The following is a 24,009-nucleotide window of genomic DNA, read 5'->3' on the forward strand; positions in this document are numbered from 1 at the left end:
TTCCTCACTTCCCATATCCCCTCACAAGTATTATGAATATTCAATTCAGTACAATATATCTCAATAGGAGAACATAATTTTTCTATTTCATTTAACTCTATAGATTCAAGGAAAAAATTCTCATTATCATTTTTTTCTAGTTCATAAAGTTTGTCATCTTCTTTGATCAACAAAAAGTCTCGTGTTGGCACAATCACGACTATAGTGTCCACGCCCTTTACACATAAAACATTCAATGTCACAAGCTCTTTGTTGTTTTGGTGAAAAATTGGTAGAAATGAGATGCTTGAAAGATGTAGAAAAAGGTTTTGTAGAAGCCCCACTTTTCCACTCAAAAGGTTTTGTTTCAGCATGTAATACTCCAAACCCAGCCTAGATGTTATGGCCAAATCTGGTGTGTCACATCGAAGTGCTTTTCAGAAATAGGACTTGTCGTTAAGAATCTGAATTTAAGTTAAAACCCTTTTAGTTTTCATTGCCTGAGAAAATTTGGCAAATTAAGTTGTTACTAATTAAAATCAATTTGTCAAAAAGATTGCCATATTTATCACCGTTGATTCCTTAAACTGAATAAAATTACGGAAGCTTTTAAAAACCTTGAAGTTTAAAATGCGTGTTTTCCTTGAAAACTGTTATTATTTTGAAAACTCATATTTTCCTAGTCTAGCAGTTTAAGGTAAGAAATCAAAGCCCAAATAAAAGTTAAAACCACAAATGGCCTTATTACATAATCAAAAACCCAATATGAAATTTAAATAAATAAAGTCAAAAGTAGAACATCCGTAATCGTATGACCACCTCCGAGTCCCTCACGGCTCCAAACCGTCTAAGGCTGAGGATTACCTACATAGTTAAAAGAAAGGGTGAGTTTACGAAAACTCAGTGCGTAATTCGCTATCAGTCAAACAGTAAACAATATCAGTCAAACAGTAAACAATGCATGCAGTAACAGTCTGGGCCTAAGCCCTATTCAGTAATAGTACGGTCTAGGCCTTAGACCTATACAGTAACAGTACAGTGTAATGCAATTATGCATCCTACCCAAATCCAGCCAGCACACCACCCGTACCAACCAACACACCATGTGGGGATATAAATCGACCCACCCAACCAGCACACCAATATCGCAGCAAAGCTACCAGTAATAATAATGCAACTTAGCTGCCAGAAACAGTAAATGTGGCAAAGCCACCAGTATCAGTAATTGTGACATAGTCACCAGTACAGTACTTCCTCCATATCAAAATCCCAACCCCATGGAGTATGTCATGTCATAAATATTACGTGTATGCAAAGTCATACTTAGTAAAATCATATATGTAAATCATAAGCACATCAGTCATACAAAACATAAGGGCATAATCATTATTTTACCATACAGGGGTATTACTGTCATTTTACCCTATAGGGGCATTACGGTCATTTTACCCTACAGGGGTATTACGATCATTTTACCCTATATGGGCATTATGATCATTTTACCTTATAGGGGCATTACGGCCATTTTACCCTACAGGGGTATTACGGTCATTTTACCCTATAAGGGTATTGCGGTCATTTTTGCGGTCATTTTACCCTATAGAGGTATTATGGTCATTTAATTAATTTTGGGGTCTCGATCAGAAAACGACCCTTTAAATCACTTATGATTCACAACAAACCACCATTAGTCATATTCGTGGAAAATCCAAACCAAAGTATTGAGAACACTCTAATAGATTCATCAGAAGTTATAATCCCTTGTAAATAAATACTACCTAAAGTACTTACCACGAATCGACATGATTACTCAATAAAAAAGGACAATCGGCCTAACCCCCTTGGCTATAGAGATCGTGCCCCTAGCAACATTCGGCAACCATAGAGTTAAGTGCCAGCCATAAGGTAGAATAAGGGTGAATGAGTAGGATATATTTAGTTCATAGAAGAAGAGGAAATCGTAAACCTAAGAGAAGAAAAGACTAACCAAAAATCGGCCTTAACTCCAATCTAGATGTTGCCCAGGTAACATAGGACATATTCAGTTTAAGCAGAAGAAAATAGCATGATTGATAGGGGAGGAAGAGAAGTACGGCCACAAACATCCTACCTGCAGAGTTCTAGTCGGCTTCTGCTTCTCACATGGCAAGAAAGCAAAATAAATACTGTTTTTACCTTGCCATGACTTGAACCTTAGACCTCAAAGGAACCATCCACACGCCACATCCACTAGATCACTAGGCTCTTTGTGTCATACCTTACCAAATTTTATTTATAACCCTACTGACCAAAGATAGGGGTTTTATCCTTAAAAACCAAAATTTCGTGGAAGCTAGGAATTGAACCCATGACTTCCCAAACACTTCCAAAGCACACAAAAACTAAGCCAAACACTCAAGTGTGTCACTTCCTTGCACAATTAAATATTTATGTGTAGTCTCCTAACTGCACCCCCACTCAAACCTAATACTTCTAGGCCCAAATCCAGGGCGTTACACAACATGTTTTGGTAGCAACTTATTAATAGCATAAGAAGGTTTTAAATTCTTAAAAGTAGAATTAGAACTTGTTCCTCGATAATAGTGTGATGTGCCAAATGGACAAGTGTAACACCCGTAAGTTGTATCCGTCGCCAGAAAGGGGTTATGAGGTATTAACAGACAAAACATAACTTTCGAATAATCATATGCATAATTTTATTGAAACTCTTAAAACAAATAATTATTAATATAAATAAAACTAAATTAATCTCTTTGCAAATCATATTGTGGTACTTTCTAAACACATAATCAGATTTATAATTCATAAGCAATAATCACCGAACATATCATTTTATCACATTGCATTTGTACATACCATAAATATAATATAATACTACAATCTATAAACAAATATATAAGACATGATAAATAAAGATATTCAAACACATCTCATTTTGTCAAGTTCCATTTGGCACCATTAAAAAAATAATAAACTTAATTCCAAATAACTTAAAGTACTATTCATTTAGTCACTTTACAAAACCTCAGCCGAATATAGTAATGCATATTTCAATGTCCACTTTTAACTTACTAAATCCCTTTACAAGCGTATATTCTTACATAGAACTAATTCCAAACATTATCCAAAATTTTCATATCACATTAAGAACATTACAACTATGTATTTACAATGTAACAAACTTCATATTCAAGACCAATTTAACAAATACATATTCAACTAAGCACATACAATTATATATAAATCAACCCATCACTTCATATACTTATATGTAAATATATATATATATATATACATATATATATAAATACCAAATCATGATTAATTCACAAACATAATTCTTATCCATTTCTTTACTTAATGAAAGAATTTTAAAAGCTAATACATCCATTATATATAAATATCATGTCTTAAATATTTATCACTTACGCGGCAATAATTATTAATAAACTAACATAATTTGAAAACACACAACAAAGCATCCAAATTCACTATTCAAATGGTCAAAACCCAAATACAATGGCCGAATATAAACAAGTTATATTCATATGCTTTAAAATACATATAGGAATTATCCTTTTTTCCAAATCACTAGACCATATTAAGTCATTTTATATTTGGCTATTCAATGAAAGTACACTATGAATCAAATTTTATACCTATCATTATAAAACCAAATAAAACCAAATATAATATATAATATATGTAACACCCCAAACCCAGCCTAGACGTTATGGCCGAATCTCTTGCGTCACATCAAACCATTTTCAAATTTGATCTTTTCGGTGAAAATCCATTACTGAATCTAAATTCCTTTATTATTATTAAACTAAAGTTCTCATCAAAACATTTACCAATTTGTTTGCCTTTGGTATATTACCTCATTTAAAATCGCGGAAGCATTTTGAAAACTTTGTTGTTGGAAGCTCGTGTTCCTTAGAAAAATCATGCCACTTTGAAATCTCGAGTTTTCCTAGACTAGTAGTTTCGTATAAGAAATCACAATCCAAATTAAAACTTAAAACCCACCTACGGCCTTATTACATAATTTAAAAACCCAAAACGAAATCTAATTGTAATTAAAAGAAACAGAAATAGTAGTGTGGCCATCTCCGAGTCCCTGGCAGCTCCAAACCATCCAAGCTTAAGGATTACCTGCACAATTAGAAACGGGGTGAGTTTACGAAAACTCAGTGTGTAATCCCAATAACAAATAAACAGTGAATAACACAGTATCAGTACAATCTGGGCCAAAGCCCTATTTAGTCTCGACATATACTGGGTCAAAGCCTTTCGTTTAATGGTTACTGGGCCGAAGCCTTTCCATAAATCATATCACTGGGCCGAAGCCTTTACTGTAAACGGGGTATGGCCCATAGGCCCATTTTCAATATCACATGAAATACCAATGAATGTATGCAAACCCATTTGGGGAGACTACTCAACCCACCATCCGCTACTCTCCACCCGTACTAACCAACACACCATGTGGAGAATGACTCAACCCACCCAACCAACACACCACTGGCAGCATAGCTGCTTTATCATATAACTGGAGGCCTAGCCTCTTTTAATAACTAGGGCAAAGCCCTTTTCGGTAAACTGGGGCAAAGCCCTTTTCGGTAAACAAGGGCATACCCTTTTAGCACTTCCTCCATTTATAAAACCCAACCCACGCAACATGTCATGTATGCAGAATGTCCTGGCCATATTTGAATCAAACAATCACAGTCAAGTCATTCATATCACCAACATATATTCACAATCAAATCCGTCAACCACATAGTGCAAGTCAGTCACTTGCCCACAAGGGCGAAACGGTCATTTAACACCCTAGGGGCAAAGCGGTAATTTACCCTAAAAGGGTATCTCGGTAATTCTACCTTACAGGGGTATTTCGGTAATTTTACCCTACAGGGGTATTTTAGTAATTCTACCCTACAGGGGTATTTCGGTAATTCTACCCTACAGGGGTATTTTACCCTACAGGGGTATTTCGATAATTCTACCCTACAGGGGTATTTCGATATTTTACAAATCGAGAGTATTTTGATAATTTCACAAATCAGGGGTATTTTGGTAATTTTACAAGCCAGGGGTATTTTGTTAATTTTACTGATCGAGGGTATTTTGGTAATTTTGTAAACCAAGGGTATTTTAGTAATTTTGTAAATCGAGGGTAAAATAATAATTCTGTAAATCGAGGGTAAAACGGTAATTCTGTAAATTAAGGGTAAAACAGTAATTTTGTAAATCAAGGGTAAAATGGTAATTTTGTAAATCGAGGGTAAAACAGTAATTCTGTAAATTGAGGGTAAAACAGTAATTTTGTAAATCGAGGGTACTTCAGTAATTTGGTAAACAAAAGTATTCTAAACAAGGATAACAATATGAATGGACCTAAACCCCATTCTTGGCCCAAATGGGCCCACACGCTCGTGTGGCCCTTTTAGCCCAAATCTAACCACAAATATGAGATTCACCTAGCCTAGTCCAATATTTACTACACAATCAAACAACTTATTCAATTGGGCCCGTAGGCCCATTGGGCCCACATGGCCCCTTTCGGCCCATCGCGGCCCGAAGTAGCCATCCTACAGCTAGAGTAGCGAGAAAATACACACCTGATAGGAGACTGGAGTTAATCCGCAGTCCAAGCACTCTTAGCCGACGCCCAACCCAAACGAGCACACCATAAAGCGAAAGGGATCAGCCAAGAAAGGTCATTTACTCTCCTCGTGCTTCTCTCTATTTAAAGCCAGCTTCGTATCCGCTCTTATGTTAGTTTCCCGATATGGGATCCCTCCATCATTAGAGTTTAAATTCAACACCAACTATTGCCGCCCCCTGTTAGCAAAATAAAAGCTCTTTGCTTGCCATGAGTTTCGAACCCTGGACCTCCTTGCCAACTCTATGATGCCACCTTCCTACCTCTTATGTAGCGCTACTTTGCCACTAGAACACAAGGCTTTTTGTGGCACAATTTCTCCAACAATATTCTTAAGGCCTACCTACTACACCCAAGATTTGATTCACCTTAAACCAAAATTTTGCTAGAGTCCAGGTTTGAACGTAGGACTTCTCCAACACTTCTCAGCACGCTTAACCACTAAAACAAGCCTTCATTAATGAAATTTACAAGCACAACAAAAATATTATAAGCTGCTTTCAATCGCTCCCATGCTCAAGGTCCAAAACTTCTAGGCCCAAATTCAGGGTGTTACAACTCTTCCTCCCTTAAAGAAATTTTGTCCCCAAAATTTCCATCTAACAGGGTAGTCGTGTAACATCTACCCCACTACGCTATCGCTGCGCACTCTGATCCTACTATCACTACCACATTTCAACTAGAACTTGAAACATCTCATACATACAACACTTATTCACTGAAGCAGACACATATTTATCACACATATATACAAGTTTTATATCCAAACATCACATCCACATAAAATAAATACCAAATTGAAATTCAGACCATTATCTAAGGAATCCACAATATTTCAATTTTTAAATAGACAAAAGTATTCAGAAGGCTTACGGATTCGGTGCCGGAGACTCGGTGTGCCACACCTTTTAAAAGAAATACTTCAAATAGAACACGTGCTTGAAAATAATTTTCTAAAATTCAACATTTGAAAACCAAATCCACAGCCGAGTTGTTGCAACCTAGCTCTGATACCACTAAATGTAACACCCCAAACTCGACCTAGACGTTATGGCCAAATCTGGTGCGTCACATCAAACCATTTTTCAAAATTGATCTTTTCGGTGAAAATCCATTACTGAATCTAAATTATTTTATTATTATTAAACTAAAGTTCTCATCAAAACGTTTACCAATTTGTTTGCCTTTGGTATATTACCTCATTTAAAATCGCGGAAGCATTTTGAAAACTTTGTTGTTGGAACCTCGTGTTCTTTAGAAAAATCATGCCATTTTGAAATCTCGAGTTTTCCTAGACTAGCAGTTTAGTATAAGAAATCACAATCCAAATTAAAACTTAAAACCCACCTACGGCCTTATTACATAATTTAAAAACCCAAAACAAAATCTAATTGTAATTAAAAGAAACAGAAACAGTAGTGTGGTCATCTCCGAGTCCCACGCAGCTCCAAACCATCTAAGCTTAGGTATTCCTGCACAGTTAGAAACGGGGTGAGTTTACGAAAACTTAGTGTGTAATCCCAATAACAAACAAACAATGAATAACATGGTATCAGTACAATCTGGGCCAAAGCCCTATTCAGTCTCGACATATACTGGGCCGAAGCCTTTCATTTAACGATTACTGGGCCGAAGCCTTTCCATAAATCATATCACCGGGTCGAAGCCTTTACTGTAAATGGTATGGCCTATAGGCCCATTTCAATATCACATGAAATACCAGTGAATGTATGCAAACCCATTTAGGGAGACTACTCAACCCACCATTCGCTACTCTCCACCCGTACCAACCAACACACCATGTGGGGAATGACTCAACCCACCCAACCAACACACCACTGGTAGCATAGCTACTTTATCATATAATTGGAGGCCTAGCCTCTTTTAATAACTGGGGCAAAGCTCTTTTCGGTAAACTGGGGCAAACCCCTTTTCAGTAAACTGGGGCATAGCCCTTTTAGCATTTCCTCCATTTATAAAACCCAACTCACGCAACATGTCATGTATGCAGAATGTCATGCCCATATTTGAATCAAACAATCACAGTCAAGTCATTGATATCACCAACATATATTCACAATCAAATCCGTCAACCACACAGTCCAAGTCAGTCATTTAACACCCTAGGGGCAAAATGGTAATTTACCCCAAAAGGGTATCTCGGTAATTCTTCCTTATAGGGGTATTTTGGTAATTCTACCCTATAGAGGTATTTTAGTAATTCTACCCTACAGGGGTATTTCGATAATTCTACCCTACAGGGGTATTTCGGTAATTCTACCCTACAGGGGTATTCTACCCTACAGGGGTATTTCGATAATTTTACCCTACAGGGGTATTCTACCCTACAGGGGTATTTCGGTAATTCTACCCTACAGGGGTATTTCAATATTTTACAAATCAAGAGTATTTTGATAATTTCACAAATTAGGGGTATTTTGGTAATTTTACAAGCCAGGGGTATTTTGTTAATTTTACTGATCGAGGGTATTTTGGTAATTTTGTAAACCAAGGGTATTTCAGTAATTTTGTAAGTCAAGAGTAAAACAATAATTCTGTAAATCGAGGGTAAAACGGTAATTCTATAAATTAAGGGTAAAATAATAATTTTGTAAATTGAGGGTAAAATGGTAATTTTGTAAATTGAGGGTAAAACAATAATTCTGTAAATCGAGGGTAAAACGGTAATTTTGTAAATTGAGGGTATTTCAATAATTTGGTAAAAAAAGTATTCTAAACAGGGATAACAATACGAATGGACCTAAAGCCCATTCTCGGCCCAAATGGGCCCACACACTCGTGTGGCCCTTTTAGCCCAAATCTAGCCACAAATATGAGATTCACCTAGCCTAATCCAATATTTACTACACAATCAAACAACTTATCCAATTGGGCCCGTAGGCCCATTGGGCCTACATGGCCCCTTTCGGCCCATCGCGGCCCGAAGTAGCCATCCTACAGCTAGAGTAGCGAGAAAATACACACCTGATAGGAGACTGGAGTTAATCCGCGCTCCAAGCACTCTTAGCCAACACCCAACCCAAACGAGCACGCCATAAAGCGAAAGGGATCAGCCAAGAAAGGTACCTTTACTTTCCTCGTGCTTCTCTCTATTTAAAGCCAGCTTTGCATCCACTCTTATGTTAGTTTCCCGATGTGGGATCCCTCCATCATTAGAGTTTAAATTCAACACCAACTCTTACCGCCCCCTGTTAGCAAAACAAAAGCTTTTTGCTTGCCATGAGTTTCAAACCCTGGACCTCCTTGCCAACTCTATGATGCCACCTTCCTGCCTCTTATGTGGCGCTACTTTGCCACTAGACCACAAGGCTTTTTGTGGCAAAATTTCTCCAACAATATTCTTAAGGCCTACCTACTACACCCAGGGTTTCATTCACCTTAAACCAAAATTTTGCTAGAGTCCAGGTTTGAACCCAGGACTTCTCCAACACTTCTCAGCACGCTTAACCACTAAAACAAGCCTTCATTAACAAAATTTACAAGCACAACAAAATATTATAAGCTGCCTTCAATCGCTCCCATGCTCAAGGTCCAAAACTTCTAGGCCCAAATTCAGGGTGTTACAATATATGCACAAAATCCCATTTCTCAACAAAACCAAATACAAGACATATTTGAATCATTAAACTCATGAGTAAAATATCAAACATAACCATACTTATATATACCAAAACCAAATCAACCAAAACCACAACCAAACCTAATCATCAAGCCAAAGCACAAATTCCAATATTAACAAAATGGACAAGCCATTTTCACATGTCTTATACATATATATACAACTTCAGCCATATTCGAAAAGTAGTATAGCCTATACATGCCATAGGTTTCTAATTCAACATTTAAAAGTACCAAAAGCAGTCGATAGTGTGATAGACTTTGCTGACGATCCCCGAGCTTGCAACTAGTCTCCAAAATCTATAAATAGAAGTAAAGAGACACACACAGAGTAAGCTATCTTAGCTTAGTAAGTCTTAAGCAAATATTAACTCAATAACAATAATAATTTAATAAGACATAACCAAACCATACTTGTAAATTCAAATATCCACATATAACTAAACATGAATTAAGTTTTGTCCAAATATGTATTCGTTCTTTATCCAAAATCATCTTTTATACACAATATCAATAAAAATCTCACTTGATCGAATAAATACTATCATAATACATTTATACAATTCACATTTCCTTAGTCATAATTTCACATTCATTTACCCATATAGACAAATGCACATATAAACTTTGGCATAAGTATGAAATTCACATTCCATATAATATATATCATTAAACCGAATATGACCAATCATATACTTAAACATATGGTTTCATTCACTTCGTTCATAGCTCAATTCTTAATTCAAATATTATTTCAATGGCATTGATAATTTATTAAGGCATAACCAAGCCATACTTATGAAATTTAATTACCAAACATTTATCTATACATAAATTATAACATTTCCAAACACACAATGATTCATTAACATATTTAATATCACATAGACCTTATTTTGCTGAACTATAAACACGTTTAAGGTTCACATTTCAAATACCTACTAATCGAATGCACATATATCCTTTAATATCAATATGAATTTCACATTTCAATTTATTCCTCATGTAACATTAGGGCGAATATAAGCTAAAAAATCAAACATTAATATCATATAATTATACATTAATCCACATATAGATTTTCATATACACAATCACTATCATTAACGTCATTTATAACTTGTATTCACATATCAAATAATCAGCTTACCTTATTTCCAAAAAGGTAATAAATTGTCACATAACTGTTCACGTTAACTTGTTTCCACATTCATTCTTAACTTATCCTTGCCCATTGAATCATTTGTAATTAAAAAGGATACTCAAATTATAACACATATCATACAATGCCAACGTCCCAGATGTGGTCTTACATGTAATCACTGTAATATCCCGAATTAGGGCCTAATCGGAATAGTGGTTTCGTGACCACAAATCCTAGATAGAAATAATTATTTTATAATTTTTTTGATGATTATGATATGATTGCATGATTGTGTGAAAATTTCGTGATGAAATTCTATGCCTAAAGTGCTTAAATTGAAAGTAGGGACTAAATCGAATAAGTTGCAAAACTTGCATTCTAGAAGTTTTTAGTATGAAATTGTTTTGGAATATTAATGAGGAGGTCTTAAATAGCAATTTTACCAATTTTAAGTTCATGGACAAAATTAGGACATGGAAGGAATTTTTGGAAAGTTTAGTAGTAAGGGTATTTTGGTCATTTAGTTATTAAAATGAATTAAAAACAAAATTAAAAGCCAATTTCTGTCCATCTTCTTCATTAGGCCGAAATTTCAAGGGTTCTCCATAGCTAGGGTTTGTTTCAAGCTTCCAAGCTCCATAATCAAGAAAGACGTGGAATCGACCTCAATCGAGGAAAAGAAAATATTGTGGACTAAATTGCAAAATCCTTTTATTTTGGTACCAAGGTAAGTTCATGTGTAAATAATGTAGCATAATTGTTATTTTTAAGTTATTGATATTAATTATGTGTTTTGCTGAATTTCATTATGAAATGTATGCTTTGTGGTTTATTTCAAAAAATATGTAAATTATGTGAGCTACTTGTTAAATATAATTGTTACCGATTATTGATTTCGGCATTCTACGGAAGACGGCAAGGATAAGTGTTCGAGAAAAATCCCCTTTGAACCTTAGGAATAGATTAGGATACAAATGACATGTCACTAGGATGGTTGAGCATCCGAACTCGTTGAGTTGAGTCCGAGTTCACTTATGGATGCGAATGTCCGAACTCGTTGAGTTGAGTCCGAGTTCGTGAGATGTAACTAGGCATCCGAACTCATTGAGTTGAGTTCGAGTTCACTTATGGATGCGAACGCCCGAGCTCGTTGAGTTGAGTCCGAGTTCGCTTATGGGCGGGTTACATGATTGCTTGATTGAATATGTGGCACTTATGTGCAATTTATCCGTGTATCCGAATTATATTTCAATGTGTTCAACGGGTAAAGTTCTACTCAATGGAGGAATATTCGAGATGTAAAGAGACGTATTGGTGAGTTATGTGAAATGGATATTTTGGACAGGTATGTATTTAACCCTCGGGTTGAGTATTGATACAACCACTATAAGGTAATAAGATGATGAAAAATGATCAGAAATGTGATATGTGTTTTAGTGATGTATGCTAATGTTGATTGGTATAACTGTTTGTTATGTTACTTATTATTTGCATATGAACTTACTAAGTATTTATGCTTACTCCTCCTTCTTACTCATTGTAGTTTTGGACAAGCCGGTTCAGAGTCGGGATAGGTCAAGGCTCATCACACTATCCAGGAAGATTTTTGGTAAATGGCTTGTAAATTTAAGTATGGCATGTATAGCAATATACTTATTTTGTGTAAATGATCTTATGATATGGTGACAGAATGGTTGAGAAAATATTTGATAATGATAAATTATGAAAATGGTAAGTTTAGATTATGTTTGATGTTAAGGAAAATTATTAAGATACTTAGTGCATAAAACTCATAAGAGGGATGAAATTTGCCATAAAATGAATCTGCAGCAACAACGATGGGAGTCTGAAAATTTACTAAAAATCATAGCAATTGAATTTGGTGATGGATTACATATAAAATTGAAGATTATTATGTCTAGTTTCACATGAAACAAATGAAATAGGTAAAGGAATTATATGTTAGAAGATATTTGAATTTTAGTGAAACAGGGTCATAGCAGTTTCTGAATCCCATGTTCCTACTTTATAAATTCACCATAAATTGTAAAGATATAATTAGGTGGTGTATTTTATATCCTAAGAATCCTTATTGAGTCTAGTTTTAGGAGAAAGAAACCTCATAGTCATATGAATTTTTTACAGAGAGAAATGTGGTTCGTAGTAAACAGAGGTCAGACCAGCCAAGTCCTGAAACAGGGGTAACTTTAACTAATAAACTGTACTAATTGGCCCAACCAAAAATTTTATAAAAAAATTATTAGATAGGTATATGAGTCTAGATTCAGGGAAAATTTGCGGATCTTGATTTTGAGTTTCTTAACTCGAGATATGATTTTTCTTGTGACTGTGACGCAAGTAGCTTAAAAGCTGTGAATGTAGAAACAAATAATCCAAAGTTCTAAAAATGTTAAACTAAGCTTAGTAACACCTCATACTCGACTCCGGCGACGGTCTCGGGCGTGGGGGCGTTACATTTAGTGGTATCAGAGCAGGTTTAGTCGGTTCTCGGACTACGTGTTGTATGTACGGATTTTGCTATACATGCCATATGTATAAATTGTGATAGTGTGACGACTTCTGACCTTTTTAAATGATTTTTTTATAGTAAATGGATCCCGATCTAGCTGTGGCAGATGAAGTAGAGAGTAATGCTCCAGCTCCGGCTGAAGGAGTAGCGCCGACTGAAAATCCACCTCCTACTGTTGGTCAGGAAGGAGGAGAAAGGGGTCGGGAAGCCTTTCTCCAAATGATGAGTGCATGGTACACTGAGTTCGTTCGTACGAACCCGAATGTACAACCTCCCCCACCTCCCCCAATTCCTCAACCTGTACCCCCAATGCCTCAAGGTATGGATTTGATGAAATTTCATAGAACTCCAGTTGATAGAATTCGCAAGCAAGGGGCCGAAGAATTTAAAGAAAATATTGATGATGATGCCGAGAGAGCAGAGTTCTGGCTTGAAAATTCAATCCGGGTATTTGACGAATTATCTTGTACACCTGAAGAATGTTTGAAATGCGCTATATCTTTGTTGAGGGATTCAGCTTAAAATTGGTGGAAGACTTTGATTTGGTGGTACCGAAGAGAAAATAACTTGGGAATTCTTTCAAGAAGAGTTTGGAAGAAATATATTAGTGAAAGATTTATTGATCAGAAGCGTAAAGAATTTCTTGAGCTGAAGCAAGGTAATATGACGGTTACGAAATATGAAAGAGAGTTTGTTCGATTAAGTAAGTATGCCAGAGAGTATGTTCCTACAGAGGCCAAGATGTGCCGACGATTTGAAGACGGGCTCAACGAAGACATCAAGGTATTTGTTGGAATTCTTGAATTAAAAGAAATGGTAGTATTGGTTGATCGAGCTTGTAAGGCTGAAGAATTACTTAAAGAAAAGAAAAAGGTAGAGGTTGAGACTAGAAATTGGAAGAAAAGACCGATGACCGGTTCATTTTCACAGCAACCTGGAAAGTCAAGGAATATGAATCCTCGTTCCCAAGCTTCAGCTGGGCAATCATATGGGAATTATAAGAAGCAAAATGTGGGTCCTAAATCCCAGACTACTTCGGCAGCCAGTGTAGGGAACTCGAGATTTGTTAAACCTGAGTGCCAGCGGTGTGGTAGAAATCATTTTGGTCCGTGTAGAGCAAATGAATGTTTTCGATGTGGTTCTCCGGATCATTTTATTAGAGACTGCCCAGATAGAGCTGAAAAAGAAAAATTTCAGAATACAAAAACAAGTGGGGCGGATTCGAGAGGAAGATATCCAAGAAAAGCTGGGAGCGAAGCAAGCAGTGAGAATGAAGCCAGGGATGCACCAGTTAGACCTGAAGGAAGGGCTTCGGCTAGAACTTATGCTATTAAAGCGCGTGAAGATGCTTCCTCACCTGATGTGATTATCGGTACATTTTCCCTCTATAATGTTAATGTTATTGCTTTGATTGATCTCAGTTCTACTCATTCATATGTGTGCATGAAATTGGTGTCTAGTATGAATATACCTGTTGAGAACACAGAATTTATGATTAGAGTGTCGAATCCGTTAGGCAAATGTGTGACTGTCGATAAAGTATGTAAGAAATGTCCTTTAATGATTCGGGATCATTACTTTCCGGCCGACTTGATGTTGTTGCCGTTTGATGAGTTTGATGTTATTTTGGGTATGGATTGGTTGACATTGCATGATGCTAAAATAGATTGCAAAGAAAAGATTATAGAATTAAAGTGTGGAAATGGTGAAACTCTGCGGGTTGAATCAGATACATCAGAAGCATTGCCTAGTGTGATTTCTTCAATGTCGGCTCAAAGATATCTGAGAAAGGGTTATGAAGCTTATTTGGCGTATGTAATTAATACAAAAGAAGTTGAAAAGAAAGTTGAATTAGTGCCGGTTGTGTGTGAATTTACGGACGTATTTCCAGAAGAATTGCCTGGTTTGCCTCCAGTCAGGGAAGTAGAATTTGGTATTGATTTGATACCGGGAACAGCTCCGATTTCGATTGCTCCGTATAGAATGGCACCAGCAGAGTTGAAGGAATTAAAGTCGCAGTTGCAAGAGTTGATTGATAAAGGTTTTGTGAGACCGAGTTTTTCACCTTGGGGTGCTCCTGTGTTATTTGTGAAAAAGAAGGATGGTTCTATGAGGTTGTGTGTTGATTATCGGCAGTTAAACAAGGTGACAATCAAAAACAAGTATCCGTTACCAAGAATTGATGATTTGTTTGATCAGCTAAAAGGAGCGACATGGTTTTCAAAGATTGACTTGAGATCTGGGTATTACCAAGCTGCGGGTAAAAGAGTCGGATGTGCCTAAAAGCGCTTTTAGAACAAGGTATGGTCATTATGAATTTTAGTTATGCCATTCGGATTGACAAATGCTCTCTTGTGTTTATGGATTTAATGAATCGCATATTTCAGCCATACTTGGACAAATTTGTTGTGGTGTTTATAGATGATATTTTAATTTATTCAAAAGATGATACTGAGCATCTTGAGCATTTGAGGATAGTTTTACAAACTTTGAGAAATAAGCATTTGTATGCTAAGTTTAGTAAAAGTGAATTTTGGCTCCGGAAGTTGGATTTTGGGTCATATTGTTTGGTGATGGTATCAAAGTTGATCCTAGTAAAATTTCAGCCATTGTTGATTGAAACCACCGAAAAATGTAACCGAAGTTAGAAGTTTCTTGGGGCTATTTGGGTATTATCGGCGGTTTGTAAATGGATTTTCTATAATTGCTGCTCCTATAACTAGATTACTCGAAAGGATGTTAAATTTGAATGGACGGAAGAATGTCAATGAGTTTTGAAGAATTGAAAAGTTATTAACAGAGGCACCAGTGTTAGTACAGCCCGAATCAAGTAAAGAATTTGTGGTGTATAGTGATGCTTCTCTAAATGGTTTGGGGTGTGTGCTCATGCAAGAAGGAAAAGTGGTGGCATATGCTTCGAGGCAGTTAAAACCTCATGAGAGGAATTATCCTACTCACGATTTGGAATTGGTTGCGGTGGTGTTTGCTTTGAAAATTTGGCGACATTATTTGTATGGTGAAAAGTGTCGGGTATATACCGACCATAAAAGTCTTAAGTACTTGATGTCACAAAAAGACTTGAATTTAAGACAGCGAAGATGGTTGGAATTATTGAAAGATTACGAGCTTGTTATTGATTATCATCCGGGAAAAGCGAATGTGGTTGCTGATGCTTTGAGCAGAAAGTTGTTGTTTGCTTTAAGAGTTATGAACACTCAGTTGAAAGTGTCAGATGATGGTTCGATTCTAGCAGAGTTAAGAGCAAAACCAATGTTTTGCAAGAGATTTCAAGCTCGAAAGATGATCAAGATTTGCAAGCCAAGAGAAAGCAGTGTGAAGTTGATACAGAGTCAGATTTCAAAATTGGTTCTGATGGGTGCTTAATGTTTAAAGATCGGATTTGTGTACCGAAGAATGAGGAATTGATTCAAAAGATCCTACAGGAAGCACATAGTGGTTATTTCTCGATTCATCCGGGTAGTACGAAAATGTATAATGACTTGAAGAAAATGTATTGGTGGAATGGAATGAAAAGAGATATATCAGAGTTTGTGTCCAAATGCTTAATTTGTCAACAGGTGAAAGTTGAACACCAAGTGCCTTCGGGATTACTTCAGCCTATTATGGTTCCTGAATGGAAATGGGATCGGATTACTATGGATTTTGTTTCAGGATTGCCATTGACTCCAGGAAAGAAAGATGCCATCTGGGTAATAGTTGACAAATTAACTAAGTCGGCTCATTTTATCCCTATTACGTACGGATTATTCTCTTAACAAGTTGGCTGAATCAGATATTAGAGAAATTGTTAGATTACACGGAATACCATTGTCGATTATTTCAGATAGAGATCCAAGGTTTACCTCGCGTGTGACACCCCTAATCTGACCCTAGTCGGAGAGTGGTTTCGGGACCACGAAATCGAGTCACAAGAATAATTAGGTGTTATATTCCGTGCTTATTGTATGTGGAATTTGTATGCGTAAATATTTCGTGTCTCGATTTTTATTAATTAGGTGCAAATTTATAAGAAAGGACCCATGTGCTAGGACTTGAAAATGTGATAGGTGTATTTTAAGTGGCCTAATAATGCATGAAGTGAAATAAATGGAGTTGCATGTCAATTATCCCATTCCCTAAGGTGGATGGCCGCCATGACAAATTATAAGGGGAAACATGTTCCCAACATGTTTTACTAATGGATGATGTTAGAAATAATAAACAACTAAGCATGGGTGAGAAAAGAAAAAAAAAAAATGTGTGAGAGAGTAGCATCCCCCATTGCCGTGCAACCAAGAAGAGAAAACAAAAAATTTGTTCATGCTTGCTCTCTCCTTTTGGCCGAAAATACTAAGAGGAAGAAGGATTTTTGCTTCATTTCCTTTGTTTAGAAGAGATCTAGAAGGAGATTTGGCTAAATTTGCATCAAGATTAAGGTATGTATGAGGTTGTGTTGGGAGTTTCATGCATGTTTTGGTTGCTAACTTGATGTGCATGTTAGCCATGGCTCAAATCTTTGTTATGCCATGGAAATGGTATTTGGCCAAAGTTGTTATGGTGATAAAGCCATTGCATGCTAAGTGTGAAGCTTGATGATGATGCATGCAATGATGGATTGTCTACTCTTGAGTAAGATTTTGAGTTTTCTTTTGTTTTATCATGATTGAAGTTGAAAAGGAGCATGATTGTCATATTCGCCATGATGCATTCATGAGCATGGTTCATGCTTCTTGCATGTTAGTTAAAATTTGTGTTTTGGATGGCTATGGACACCTTGAAATTCGCCATGCTCATATATGTATATATATGTTTGCACATGATGTTTTGGTTATGAAGGAAGTGATGAATAAGTTTGTTTAAAGAAGAAGATGTTGAAGAATAATTGTGAAATTGCAAGCACAATTCGCCTAGCACACATATAAGTGCTTGATGCTATATTATAAGTTTTGAGCCACAATATGCAAAGCATTAACTAGTAAAATGCATGCTGTTTTTGTGAGGTATTAAGTGCATAATTGGCCTCAACATGTACATGAATATTCGCCTTGGGTAGCCTATTGAAGGCCTTAGCATTTCCTTAATGCTCGAATAAATTGTATTGAATTGCTTGATGTAGTATAAAATGTGCATGACCATTGTGTATTCAAGCTAAAGGGTGGCCATATGACCATTTAAACTCCTTGTCATATTCGCCATAAGCTAGCGCAATGAGGTTTTAATAAATTGAATTTGTTTGAATTAGCTCAAGAGCTTAGAGGGCCACAATTGGACAAGGGAAGGAGAAAGTGATCGAATAGCCGAAAAAGCCGTTCGACAACATCCGAGGTAAGTCCTCAAGAAGTGACCCTACTTGAATTATGTGAAATAAAGTATGGATGTGTATTGATTATTGATTATGTGTGTATGAGCATTTGAATTCTACCCAGGCTAAGTCCAAGGCGAATATGCTTGTGATTATATTTGCGTTTGAGCCTTAGTAACGAAAATGAAATATGTATGTCCAATGATTATTGATGTATGTGTACATGAGAAATTGAATGATATCGGGCTAAGCCCAAGACAATTATGCTGAAATTATATCCGGTTAAGACCGAAGGCAATTGTGCAAGTGGCTATATCAGGGCTAAGACCAAGGCATTCGTGCGAAGTCATTCTATCCGGGCTAAGACCAAGGCATTTGTGCACATGGTTATATCCGGTTATATTCAAGAATCTTGGGCTGGAGGTGAGTGTTGGTTGCTGTAATAAATTCAATTAGTACACCCGAAAAGCCCAAAGAATAAGGTACGTTTATATGTGCATTGGAAAGTCGACACGTTTGAGCAACATTCGCTCAATCGACTAATGAATTTCAGTTATTGACTTGATTGATACTTTGTGAAAGTATATAATGATGAAGTGTGAAATAACAATGTGTATTAATGAAATGATGCATTTGGCTATGTGAATGTATTGCTGTAATTAGAGTTGATTATATTCCTTGAGACTTACTAAGCATAAAAATGCTTACCCCGTTACTTTGGCTCTCTGTTTTATAGATTTCGCTCGATAGCAATCGGATTCGGGATCAATAAAGTCAAAGTCATCCACACTATCAACGCCTCTATTTTGGTATAAATTTTGTTTGAACTTTGAAATGGCATGTATAGGACTACCCCTGTTAGTTTAAAAATGTGGTGATGTATATGTATACGGCCATGCGAAAATGGCTCGTAAAAAGGAAGCATGAATTTAGACTATTTGTGGTTTGTATGTATATATTTGGTGTCATGATGTGGCTATGGATTGGAAATGGGAATGTTGGTCACATGATCAGCCATTGGCATGGTTAAAATGATCATATATGAACCTATGTATGGCAAGACTAGGTGGTTCATGGAGACTACCAAATAGGTAAGACCTACCTTAAAAACAGATGCTGCCAGCTGCAGTGACGTGAATGTGAAAAATCACCAAAATTCGTAGGAATGGTATTAAATAGTGAATAAGCTATGTAAATGAACCTTGATGAGTCTATTTTCATATGGAAGAAACGAATTGGTCATAGGAGTTACATGTTAAGAGATATTGAAGCTATTGTGAAACAGGACCAGAACGGTTTCTGGGTCCCCTGTCGCAACTTTAAAAATTTACTATAAATTATCCAGAAAGAATTAGGAGACATACCTTATATGTACAGATTCCATTTTGAGTCTAGTTTCATTAGAAGCAAACGGAACCAGCATTAAAGCCCTGTACAGAGAGATATTCAAGTTATACCGCGCGAAGGTCAGAGCAGTTGATCCCTGTAACATGGGTGAATTTAACTAATAAACTGTACCAATTGGCCCAACCAAAAATTCTATAAATAAATCCATGGATGGATATATGAGTCTAAATTCAGGGAAAATTTACGAAACCAGTTTCTGAGTTTTGAAACTCGAGATATGATTTTTAAGGCGACGGTGACGCAGTCTTCCAGCCTGACTGGAAATGTCAAATTGGTGGGCAAAACATGTGATCTTGGCTTGTTAACCCCTCGTGTCCGATACCGGCGATGGTCTCGGGTTCAGGGTGTTACAATTTTATTGGTATCAGAGCCACGGTTTAGTCGATTCTAGGACTACCGTGATGTGTTTGGGGTCTAGCTATACATGCCATTAAATGATGAATCGATAGTGTGGTGATTTCTGACAATTTGACTTTGTGTTTGTTTATAGCAATGGATCCCGATCCCAACCGAGCGATAGCTGATGATGTGGAGAGTGTGTCGCTGCTCCGTGCAAGGGACAGCGCCAATGACTCTCAACCTATGGCCAGCAATCCGAATGACGAGGCTAGGCAAGCCTTTTATAGTGTGATGAACGAATGGTTTAATCAATACATTCGAACTAACACGGCTGTTCCACAACCTCCATTCCCGACAAATGCAACCCCCGCACCTACAATACCTCCGGTGACTGACCAAATAAGGTCAAGTAAGCCCCCAGTCGATAGGATTCGAAAACATGGGGCCACTGAATTTAAGGCTACGGATGATGATGATGCCGAGCGAGCTGAATTTTGGTTGGATAACACTATCCGGGTGCTCGATGAGCTATCCTGTACACCGATGAGTGCTTAAAGTGTACCATCTCCTTGTTACGTGAGTCCGCCTACTATTGGTGGAGTACTCGACTTGTGGTGCCTAGAGAGCAAGTGACTTGGGAATTCTTTCAAACCGAGTTCCGAAAAAAGTATATCAGTCAGAGATTCATCGACCAAAAGCGGAGGGAATTTCTTGATCTTAAGCAAGGTTCTATGTCCGTTACCGACTACGAACGAAAGTTTGTGAGGCTTAGCCGGTACGCGCGAGAATGCATTTCGTCCGAAGCTATTATGTGTAAACGCTTCGAGGATGGGCTGAATGATGATATAAGGATGTTTGTTGGCATTCTCGAGATACGAGAGTTCGTAGTACTTGTTGAGCGAGCTTGTAAAGCCGAAGAGCTTAGAAAGGAGAAACAAAAAGCTGATGTGGGAACTGGAGAATTCCGAAAGAGGTCCTCGGGAAAGTCTCTTCAACAAGCATCTAAAAGATTTCGAGATGATGCGAGCCGGTCTAGAGGTGTTTCGGGCTTTTCTAGACGAGGACGCGATCGACCCCCTGTGACCACACGAGTCACTTCGATCGCCAGTGGTGGAAATGATCGCCGAGAGAGGGCGGAATGTCCACATTGTGGCAAATGGCATTCGGGGAGCTGTTGGTTTCGTGATCGCTCCTGCTATAAGTGTGGATCGGCCGACCACTTTATGAAGGATTGCCCGAGGATGCTTGAACAGAATGTGAGTCAGAGTGGAAACCCGGGTGCTACCCTTCGCCGAGGTAGGCCACCTAGAAATATGGGTAATGTCAGTGGCGGACAGAGAGGACCTAGAGATGCTACCATCAGATCTAAGGCTCGTGCTCCTGCTAGGACTTATGCCATACGCGCACGCGAGGATGCTGCCTCTCCAGATGTCATTACCGGTACTTTCACTCTTTTCAATACAAATGTGATTGCTTTGATTGACCCTGGTTCTACTCATTCGTATATATGTGAAACCTTAGCATCCAGTAAGACTTTGCCTATCGAGTCTCTCGAGTTGGTAATTCGGTGTCAAACCCTTGGGTCATTACGTGCTTGTCAACAAAGTGTGCAAGAAAAGTCCCCTAGTGTTCCGAGGTTCTTGTTTTCCCGCGAACTTGATGCTTTTGTCGTTCGATGAGTTCGACGTTATTCTTGGTTTGGATTGGTTGACCATGCACGATGCGGTTGTAAATTGCAAGAGCAAGACTATCGATTTGAGGTGCGCGAATAACAAGATAATTCGGGTTGAGTCTACGGACTTAAAGGGGTTGCCAGCTGTAATATCAGCGATGTTGGCCCAGAAATATGTAAGAAAAGGGTGCGAAGCGTACCTTGCATACGTGCTCGATGACAAGGAATCAGAAAAGAAACCCGAATCTGTGCCCGTGGTTTGTGAATACCCGGATGTTTTCCCCGAAGAATTGCCGGGTTTACCACCTGTTCGGGAAGTAGAATTTGGCATCGAATTGGTACCTGGTACCACTCCAATTTCGATAGCTCTGTATCGTATGGCACCAATGGAATTAAAGGAGTTAAAAGCTCAGTTGCAAGAATTGGTGGATAGAGGTTTTGCTCGCCCGAGTTTTTCGCCTTGGGGTGCGCCAGTATTGTTCGTGAAGAAGAAGGATGGAACCATGCGGCTGTGCATCGACTATCGTCAGCTTAATAAAGCGACGATAAAGAACAAATATTCGTTGCCACGTATTGATGACTTGTTCGATGTAACACCCCGAACCCGAGACCATCGCCGGTGTCGGACACGAGGGGTTAACAAGCCAAGTTCACTTGTTTTGTCCATCCATTTGACATTTCCAGTCAGGCTGGAAAACTGCATCACTGTCGCCTTAAAAATCATATCTCGAGTTTCAAAACTCGGAAACTGGTTTCGTAAATTTTCCCTGAATTTAGACTCATATATCCATCCATGGATTTATTTCTAGAATTTTTTGGTTGGTCCAATTGGTACAGTTTATTCGTTAAAGTCACCCATGTTACAGGGATCTACTGCTCTGACCTTCGCGCGGTATAACTTGAATATCTCTCTGTACAGGGCTTTAATGCTGGTTCCGTTTGTTTCTAATGAAACTAGACTCAAAATGGAATCTGTACATATAAGGTATGTCTCATAACTATTTTTGGATAATTTATAGTAAATTTTTAAAGTTGCGACAGGGAACCCAGAAACCGTTCTGGCCCTGTCTCACAATAGCTTTAATATCTCTTAACATGTAACTCCTATGACCATTTCGTTTCTTCCATATGAAAATAGACTCATCAAGGTTCATTTACATAGCTTATTCAATATTTAATTCCATTCCTACGAATTTTGGTGATTTTTCACATTCACGTCACTGCAGCTGGCAGCATCTGTTTTTAAGGTAGGTCTTACCTATTTGGTAGTCTCCATGAACCAACTAGTCTTGCCATACATAGGTTCATATATGATCATTTTAACCATGCCAATGGCTGATCATATGACCAACATTCCCATTTCAAGCCATAGCCACATCATGACACCAAATATATACATACAAACCACAATTAGTCTAAGTCGATACTTCACTTTTACGAGCCATTTTCGCATGGCCGTACATATATACATCACAACATATTCAACCAACAAGGGTAGTCCTATACATGCCATTTCAAAGTTCAACCAAAATTTATACCAAAATAGAGGCGTGGATAGTGTGGATGACTTCGACTTTATTGATCCCGAATCCGATTGCTATCGAGCGAAATCTATAAAACAGAGAGCCAAAGTAACGGGTAAGCATTTTTTATGCTTAGTAAGTCTCAAGGAATATAATCAACTCTAATTACAGCAATACATTCACATAGCCAAATGCATCATTTCATTAATACACATTCTTACTTCACACTTCATCATTATATACTTTCACAAAGTATCAATCAATTCAATAACTGAAATTCATTAGTCGATTGAGCGAATGTTGCTCAAACATGTCGACTTTCAATGCACATATAACGTACCTTATCCTTTGGGCTTTTCGGTGTACTAATTGAATTCATTACAGCAACCAACACTCACCTCCAGCCCAAGATTCTTTGAATATAACCGGATATAATCACGTGCACAAATGCCTTGGTCTTAGCAGGATAGAATAACTTCATACGAATGCCTTGGTCTTAGCTCGGATATAGCCACTAGCACAATTGCCTTGGGTCTTAACCGGATATAATTTCAGCATAATTGTCTTGGGCTTAGCCGAATATCATTCAATTTCTCATGTACACATACATCAATAATCATTGGACATACATATTTCATTTTCGTTACTAAGGCTCAAACCCACATATACTCACAAGCATATTCGCCCGGGACTTAGCAGGGTATCATTCAATTTCTCATACACACATAAATCAATAATCATACACATCCATACTTCATCTCACATAATTCAAGTAAGGTCACTTCTTGAGGACTTACCTCGGATGT

This window comes from Gossypium arboreum, chromosome 6, assembly GCF_025698485.1.
Source record: "Gossypium arboreum isolate Shixiya-1 chromosome 6, ASM2569848v2, whole genome shotgun sequence".
In the NCBI taxonomy this organism is placed as follows: domain Eukaryota; kingdom Viridiplantae; phylum Streptophyta; class Magnoliopsida; order Malvales; family Malvaceae; genus Gossypium; species Gossypium arboreum.